Source organism: Cupressus sempervirens, chromosome 7 (assembly GCF_028749045.1).
Source record: "Cupressus sempervirens isolate cs-2001-9-10 chromosome 7, ASM2874904v1, whole genome shotgun sequence".
NCBI classification, from domain to species: Eukaryota; Viridiplantae; Streptophyta; class Pinopsida; order Cupressales; family Cupressaceae; genus Cupressus; species Cupressus sempervirens.
In genome coordinates, this window is record NC_143124.1 from 449,334,242 (window position 1) to 449,344,104 (window position 9,863).

Here is a 9,863-nt window from a genome sequence, read left to right on the forward strand (position 1 = left end):
CAAAGTTGTGTCCCAATTCTCTTGCAAGACCCTGCATGTGTGCAATGCTGCCTACACTTCTGCTGACAATTCAATCATGTGGTCTACAATAGAGAAATTATTGTCATGGATGAGGGGTTTTGAATGCACAATATGCTTCTATAGTGGATCCGTATTAAGGAGAATCATATTCTGGATATCTATTAAAGTTAATCTAATTCTAGCTTCTTCTTTGAGTAGTTCTACCTACATATCTATCAAAAACCTAATCCTATTGAAGTTAGTAGAGCTAGAACTGAGGTAAAGCTACAATTGCTATGCAGTTTCCTTTAGATCTTTATCAATTTTAGACAATTTATCTTTTATTTCTTTTGTGAAAATTGTTGTGTCACATAACTTTCCAAAAAGTAATGATACATTAATATAAGAAGTTTCTAGAGACCCAAAATAGTAGATAACTCTACTTGGTGAATGGTAATTTGTTGAGCAATAAATTCTAAAATTTTATTCTCAAACTTCCTCTTAGCATTCTGCAATAGTTTATCCTATCCATCCAAATCTTCACTATATTTTTGGACTGCCTCTGCCAACTGATAAAAAATTGGTTGAAAAGTGTCAACCTCGATACTTAGAGCCTCTACTAGAATGTTTTTGGCATCCTCAATGATTTTGAACTCTTTGTTCTTTTCTTCTCTTAGCTTTCGCTACTTGGCTTTCTTTTGAAGAAGTTCACCAAAGGTTTGCATTTGATCTGGAGTTAGATTTGAGATGTTCCATTTTGGAATGACAATCTCCTCATCAAGAGCTATATCCTCCTCCTTTTCTTTGCTTATACTAAATAATTTTGTGCTTGATTGAGGCGTGGTATCAACTATCCTTGCACTTATTGCTTGTGTACTTTGAATGAAAACAACAGTTGAAATAGTAGGACTTGTTGCAAAAATAGATAATACACTCATTGATATACTGGTGATAGGAATACCTATTGTAGCCAAAACTGATGTAGAGAGTAGAACTTGTAGCTTGGTAGATGAAGGGCTATGCACTATTATCAATGGAGTACTTAGTTGGACTCATGCACGGATTGATTGGATGCTTGTGCTTGTAGGGCTGGTCATAGTCAATCCTATTGAGGCTATCTCTAAGCTTGATGTTATCATTATTTTTCTCGGAGAATGAGGAAGTGAGGCTATAATTGTTGTAGCAATCTTAATTGGGTTAGTTTCCCCAATATCTTGTGCATCCTCCTCGGTAGCCTCTTGCCCCTGATTCTCTTCATCATCTATATTATCAAAATGAGTTACTTATTCATCATCATTCTCTTCATCTTTTTCTTGATCATCATCATCATCGTCCTTGTCACTTATACTAACTGGAAAATCACTTCGTTTGTGTAGAAGATAGACTTTCTTCCATGTATTTGTAGCATTCTTCACAACATGCTCTATGTCATTCAACAAAACAAGACAAGTATTGAATCTTAATGTTAACTTTTCTTCATTTTTATTTAAGGATTCTTTCACTTCCTTGTAATTCAGATTTGGCATACGTTGCCTTAGGGTTTGCTCATTAATATCCTTTGCAGTTTGCATTGCATGTTCCTATCTTGGCTTAATCTTATTCATTAAAGCATTAGAAATTTGCTGATTGAGATGATCAGGTGAGTATTTCCTCTTATCCATCTTAGATATCAATATATCTTCAATCTGCTTCTGCTCATCAACTATTCTAGTCTCATATTTTAATGCTTTGAAGTTTTTTATTCTAGATTCCAATTCCTTCATTCTCTACTCAAATGTGGGTGGAGACATGTTGAAAATTATGTCTCCTCCTTCTTTTTGGAGTATCTTCTTATGAACACAATAGTGGAAGCCTTGGTAGGTTTGGTAATGACTACCTTACCCTTATTCTTTAGTGGCTCCTCTTCCTTTGATTTTTCTTCCTCTATTTCTTCATCTTCACCTTTTCCCTTGGTCGATAGGAAAGTGGAACTTGTTTTCAACTTGGCAATCCTCTTCTTGCCTTTGTTAATTGCCTGAGGGAGCTTGATCTCTAGTTTTAGCCTAGCCTTAGCCTCATCATATGTACTAAAATAGGCTACTTTAGGATCAATTGGTTCATTTACTAATGCCTCAATTATATCCTTTGTTTCATCAATGTTGACCTCATATCCTAGAGGTTTTACCCATGCAATTCTAGGCCTAACTACCTTAATGCACACCATATCACTATCCACCATAAAATAAACATCATCTTTATAATCCTCTACTAGTTTCCTTTGAATTTGGTATCTATTATTCATTTTCTCCTTGAATGCATCAAAATAATTTTCCATGATACTAGTATAATTTTATCCCATCTCAATAATGTATTCATTTATCTGATAAAGTACTGGTACATCTTTCCTCCAAACAATAGTACCATTTGATTGAAAGCATTTCTAAACATAGAATAATAAAGATGTCAAATTCTCTCCATGATTTTTGTTGAATTGATTCAATAGTAACTTGTGAAGGTCAAGAGAAAGGTTATTCTTGACTACCTTGTAAGCCAAGTCTACAGATTCACATGCCACATTGTTTAATCTGTTCAAACTATAGATTTTGTGTGTAATGACATGAATTCATAACTTCAATTCCATGTCAGTGACATTTCTTGTCTTTATTCCACTTTCATCCCACTTGGCTAGGATTTTCTTCCCTAGTTCAACCTAGCCTAGGTTTTTGGTCATTTTAGCTTTTGCCAACTTTGGGAGACCAGTGATCCTGTGGATCATCTTCTTGGTGATCAGAATTGGTTGCTCCAACCATAGCTGACTATTATGCACATGGCTAAAGATAAACCTAATCCATTTTACTTGGAAATCTCATGGCATGTGAGGAATGTGAGTTAAACCTTTAGCCTTGAGATGTTGATGCTCGGGTTTTAATACACCATCAACACGTAACTCCTTCAAACATTCATGTCCATTTCTAGTGTACCAATATCTTGTATAGCACATTGGAAATGAGAATGAATATCATTAATCAACAATACCTTGGGAGGAATTTGAGACTACACTCCACTCAGATCTAGGGTTTTTGTGATGGTAGGTGTTGGCTTGAAATCTGGTGACTTCCATTCTACACCAAGTACCAATGTATCTAAACCTCATTTCACATTGCTACTAGTAGTTGCCATCGTAAATTGGTAGGGTTTGAGAGAATTTAAAATCTTTTGGTAACAATTCACTCAAATTGCTTGAATACTCTTGAAGATCGCTCTACGCAAATAGCTCTTGAAAATTTATGGTAAAAAAGATTTCAAATTCATTCCTTTTATCAAATTTCACCATAAATGCCTAGTACAAATGTTATATCAAATTGACATACTGTCATCCACTTCACTGGCATTGAATACTGGATGGAGTCTCACATGACTTGGTAACCACATAAGACTTAGTTATTCTCGACCTTACTTGGTAGAGTCTGTAACCTAACCTCACTCAATAAGGAAGGTAACTTAGTAGTAACTTGTACCTCTTACTCAACGATCCCTTTGCATCTTGAATGCTGATATGGATCTTTGTCCTATCAAGTGGAATTGTTTTTAGATGTCTTCGTTGGTAGCCTAGTTCTAGTTCTCCTCTAAGAAATCAAGTGGAAATGGTAGAGTCACCCAATTCTTGTTTGACTTGATTATCATTGCTTAGACTTTCATTCTTGGTAGACTTTGAAATCCATTGTTGTCTCATTTACCTTTTAATGTTATCAGCTTTTTCCTTATTTTCGTCTTCAATTCTTCTAGTATTCATATAGTTCTTAGCAAGATGACCAAGTTTTGTACAAATGAAACATCTTTTGGAAGTATCTATTTTCCTCATGTGATGTTTTACACAATTTATTCCAATGTGTCCATATTCTCCAGAGTAATGACATCCGCACCAAGTGTTATAGTCCCAACTGAATATAGCTTTTACATTTGTTCTACTAGATTCAATATCTTGGTTTTGCATTCTGAGTACTTGTGCCTATGCTTCTTACATTTGTAACATTTTCCTTCAAATTTTGGTTTCTCTTTGCATTCATTTGCTCTATGACCATCCTAATTACAATTGTAGCACTTTCCACTTAATTATTCTTTCCCATTGCTCCAACATTTTTTTGAGGTATGACCTATCTTACCACAATGACTGCGAGTGGGTTTATTCTTTTGAGCTCCTTACTTGGATGTTTCACCTTCTTCTATATATCTAATTCTTGCTTTCCCTTTTTATCTAAAGTGACTTTTCTCATTAAACTAATTCATGTCTGCTTGGGATTTCATCATTCTTTCATTCATTTTCCTTTCAATGTTTAGATCATTCTATAACCTTTCATTCTCTGATCTCATATTCATTATTTCTTCATTTGCATTGGTGAGTTGATCAACGAAGTTTTCTTGTTGAAGGGATAGATGCTAAATTTTGTTATTCTTTCCTTCTATCTCTTCTCTTATCTTTTTTTCTCTCTTCCATGAATTCACACAATCTTATTGACTGAATTTCTTGCTCTCTTCTTGGTTTTCTTGCTTCTTCTTGAAGAGTACTATTCTTTTCCAATAGTTCTTTGATTGCTTCATTAGCTTCTTCTGAATTGCTTGAATGGATGCCTTTAATTCTTTCTTCAACATAGAGTCAATCATCCATCTAGATTGCAAGATCTTTTCTTCTTTTTAGGGATTAAGAGAGTTGTTCTTTTGCTTTCTTGAGTTGTCCAATAGCCATTTCAAAATCTAGCTTTTCCTTGTCAAAAGCCTTGTTAGGTCTAAATACCTCCATTGCCTTTGATTTTTACTCAAGCTATTAAACTTTTCATTGAGAACCACAATACTCTGATACCAATTGTTGGAAATATTATGATAGGTTAAGTTACTAAGAGGGGAGGGGTGAATTAATAGCCATCAGAACTTTTATCCTTGATTGACAATTAATCCTTATGTATATTTTGATCTTATTGCATGCATGAGAAAATGAAAATACATGAAAGCATACATAACACTTTAACACAAGATATGGTGACCCAAAAACCTTCGAAATAGAAAGTGAAACTAGGGTGGGGATTATATCCACAAGCTTTAGTACTATAACATAAAATTGGCTTGTTAAGGCTTACAATGATCACTTCTAATGATCTTCCTTGTTAGGAGCAACAAGGACTGTGAGGTCCACCTTGAAAAGGGATTTACAAACATACAATGAAGTATGTACTCAGTAAAGAGATTTACATAGGACTATTAGGTCTACCTTTTTAAAGGATTTGACTAATCAATCCACCTATTAGGATGAAGTAGTAGCTAATCTCTGATCTCGAACTTGGTTTTCTAAATGAGATTCCTTTGAGTGTACAAATCACCTTGTTGTGATAGGTATATCTTTACTACTCCTTATATTGTTATAGCCTTTGTAATTCAATCTTTTGTTCTTCTCTAATGATTACATTACTTCTATTCTATTGTTTGGATGTGATACAATACATTTCATATACATCAATCCAATTACATAATTACAAAGTCAGCCACAATAGGAGTTTACACAAATATTACAAAATCCGCCAAAGTGTAGAAACTTGTGCCATAAAGACTAACTCGATGAGGTTTTAATACTCGACATCCACTGTTAATGCTCAACATCATCATGCTCTTGGTAGTAGTAGAAGTTCAGTCTATACTAATCACTTCTAAGTAATCTTGAACTTGGTCTGCACTGGTGGCTCGACGAATACTATCAAACTTGACATATAAACTGAATCACTTGATTCACAGTACATAGCTTAGTTAATGCTATTACTTTGAGCTCAATATAAATTGAGTCTCTTTCTTAACACTAAGAAGCTTAGTTAACATTATACTCACATCACATCAACTGCAAACTCAGTGAGAACTGCACAACTTGGTTTGCACCGATAAACTTGGCATACACTAAGATGGTCAGTTTACACTGCTGATCATTAGCTCTATAGTAATTGCTTGGTGCAAACTGAAATCTGTCCAAGGGACTCGGTAGTAACAACTAAAATGCTTGGTTAACACGGTTAACTATACAATATGCTCAATATAAACTTACAATCTGAATAAGTGTATGCCACTAATAACAAACATGAATGGAATGTCAACAAGTAACTCATGTTGGATTTGTACCATCTATCAAATATCTTCCATTTGATTATTGTTGAGAAGGAACTTCAAGTAAGTTCAAGTGCTTCTACACACACACACATTATGTATTTGTACCTATTTATGTATGTACACACACACATATATTTGTACATATATGGGTGTGTGTGTGTGTACATACATACATAATTGTACACATATATGTATATCTATAGAGAGTATCTTAATTGGCTATGTATAAATATAAACTCAAATTAGATATGATTCTCAATATGCAGTGATCACACTTTGATAACATCATATTCTTCAAATCATGAGTATTAATCCATTATTCCTATTATCATGAGCCACTTCATCATGTAATATCACTGATTCAGAACAAAGATTCATAAATTTCTAGATGTCGATCATGATTGGGTTCCTTGAAGCATGATAGTATGAATTGCTAGACTATAATGTGGTTATTATAATGGATCATAATCAATGATTAAAAATGATAATCCATAACTAGTGGTTAAGGGTCATCTCATATAGAGACATAACCCTATGGGCCTAAAGTGCATGTAGAATTATATCTCTACATGAGATGTAACCATACAATCTCTATATATACAAAGTGGCATGATTGTTTGGAAAAACATCCGTGAATTCATGTTATTACTAGCAATTTGCTAACATATATTCACCTACAATTAAGAGAAGACAATATCACCATCATTCCTTGGAAGATTTAAATACATGTAAGCTATTAGGAATCATCTTGAACAATGTAAATGCAACTGCTCTGTGATAAATATCATATTTAGAGTAGTCAAACTTATCATCATCTAAATATAATTGATAGAACAAAGTTCTACCTATGATCTCATTTTCCTTAACAATTCAATGATAAAAAAATTTAAAAAATTGATCGGTAAGACAAAGCATATGATTGTTGACACTTAGTCATGTCTTGTGTGTTAAGGAAAAGGCATGCACAAGTACAAATCAAGAGAAGTGATAATAGAAGGATATTCTATGATGTCTTTATAGAGTGGATTTGTGGTAGTAGTTCTTAATAGTATGGGGTGAAAAAATTCTACATGTCAAAATATGATGGGGTAATATTTTTATAGGTTACCTATGCATAAGACTGATTGGTATGACCAATGCAATAAAAGAAAAATAATAATGATGTATTTTCTTAGATAGAGTAACACTAACTTGGAAATTAGAAGAAGGATGTAAGATAGGTGAGAATATTTGAGATCAAGCTTGTGCAGGTTAAACATGTTTTGACTATTTTAGGTAACTGTAAGAGAAGACCTAATGACAATCAAGGAGGTGATAAAAAACATGTTAAGGACATCTAGATATGTGAAGTGAACAAAGTATAAAAGTTGTAAGTTTCAATTTGATTGAAAAGTGAAGATTAAGTGAAAAAAATAGTGAGCGCATCTTAATTGTAACAATTAAACGAAGAAGATAAGTGAGTATGATAGACCTATCAAGAAGTGAATGTAGAGTGTGTATGTGATAATAGAAATTTTGATCATGTTAAGGCAAAAAGATTAAGAGGGCTAAAGCTAGATTATTAGGTGAGGAAAAAGTATCTAACAGATATGTAATGCTAGAAATAGATCATTCAAATTATTGCTACCTAATAGTTCTAGTGAGGGCACTCCCTTAATTGGGGAGACCTTAACTAATATTTTTGTTGTCAATCCTTTAACAAGGTGGAGCTCTCAAGAGGGGCTCTAAATTGTTTAAGAGATTTGTAAAATAATAGACCTTCTTGTACTCTTAATAGTGTATTTATCCCCCTCTTAGTGTCATTTAATTCCAACAATTTGTATTAGAGATAAGGTCCTCAAGAAGATAAGCTTAAACTGTTAAAGGAGAAGATTCTTGAAGATGAAAAGGTATATGTACACGAAATGGTGGAAGAGCACCACCACCATAGAAAACTTTCATAGCTTCTTGGGATGTTAGGAGATCTCCTTTAAACTTAGTTTCAATCTAATGGACCATTTTATTGTAATATATCCATTATAAGGCTAGTTACCAAGGTGGAAAACCTTATAAGCCCCTTCGTCAAGCAAGGTCAACTGATCAAAAAATAAGCTAGGATGTGTTTTTGTATATTCATAGGTCTTTTTGGTTCATTTAGTACTCCTAGGTGGTAGAAAATCTATTTAAGGGGAAAATATCTATAAATTTAGAAAATTTGCAAAAACGTTGCTAATGCAACTTTCGCAACAAAACTTGCATAATGCAAAAAAATGTTATGTTCAGTCAACAAACTGCCACTATGGCTCGTTTGATTTGAAAATAAGTTGGAGACATTGTTTAAATTCTATTTGGTCACATTTGAATCAAATAAAATTAGGTTTTCATGGAATGTAATTTTTAACCATTGAGAAATAAAAGTTGTTGTCAGATTTTGCCGAGTTATGTATATTTTAATGTTGTTTTCAGGGATCAATTGGGTTGAAATGGATGTGTTTTCTATATGGTTAGAAATGGATATGAATAACCTTTCAAATAAACTTGGTTTTAAGTTTTAATGATTCCATATAAGGGAAAAATATCAACCCCTCTATCAAGTGCCTAGGTTTTGTGCAAGGATGAGAATTTCATGCAAAAATGGACCTAACTTGAAATTTCACAATTGGATCTCTTTGACCATTTAGGGAAAGAATATTAGGAAAATTTACTAGATATTATTCTAATAGTGGGAGGCTAGAGGAGGTCAACAACTTTTTTTCTCTAGAAAGTACTAGGCTAAGCATCATTATATGCTTAGTCACAATTTAAAATAATTGAATGTACAGAAGGACTATAGGAGTGGATACAATGAATCTAATGGTGTATCATGTATAGTTCTATGTTCTTTAAACTTCTACAAGTATTAGTTTATCTTTAATATTTGACTAGTGAGCACATCCTTCTTTAAAATATCGTGTCGTTTTCTAACGAGTTTCTCATTTTGTTTAAATCTCAAACATAGTATTCCTTTGATATAGCGGTATTTTGCGATAGAATCCGTGAGACGTTAAAATTACAAGTTTCGATTATACGCTATCATCTTATGAGTGCGAATCAAGTAACGGAAACTTCGCCGTGTAAAAAGATTTGCATAATTTCACACATTTAATTATCATCATTTGACGCACAACTGCAGGCCCACATTATTTCACTTTTTAAAACATTATTGGACTTCAATGGAATTCATCTTTAAAATTTTCTTATTCTTTTCTTATCCCCTCTTCATTCTTGTTGAAATTCCTTTTCTTGTTTCTATTATTTTCAAAAGATTTTGCTTATTCCTTTTCTAAATCAAGGACAATTGTATATGTTTATATTCACCAACAATTAAAGGATGTGTATAATGTTACATTTCAGCATTATAAGTTTCGTAAACTAAGTTCAAAAAGATTATGCTTATTCTTTATTTAAATGAGGCACAAATCTATAATTCAGCATTATATGCTTCTTAAAATAAGTTCAAAAAGATTATGTTTATTCCTTATTTAAATCAAGGACAATTCTATATGTTTATATTTGCAAAAAGTTAAAGATAATTTCATAATGTTATATTTCAGCATTATAAGCTTCTTAGAATAAGTTCAAACAGTTTTTAAAGAAATGAATAGCAATTGTTGATGTCTAGATTGTCTTCATTAAATATTTAAATTTATTTATAGATATTTATTATTTATTTGATTAGTTTGTTAATTTATTTCTCTATTACTTAAAATAAGTATTTTTAA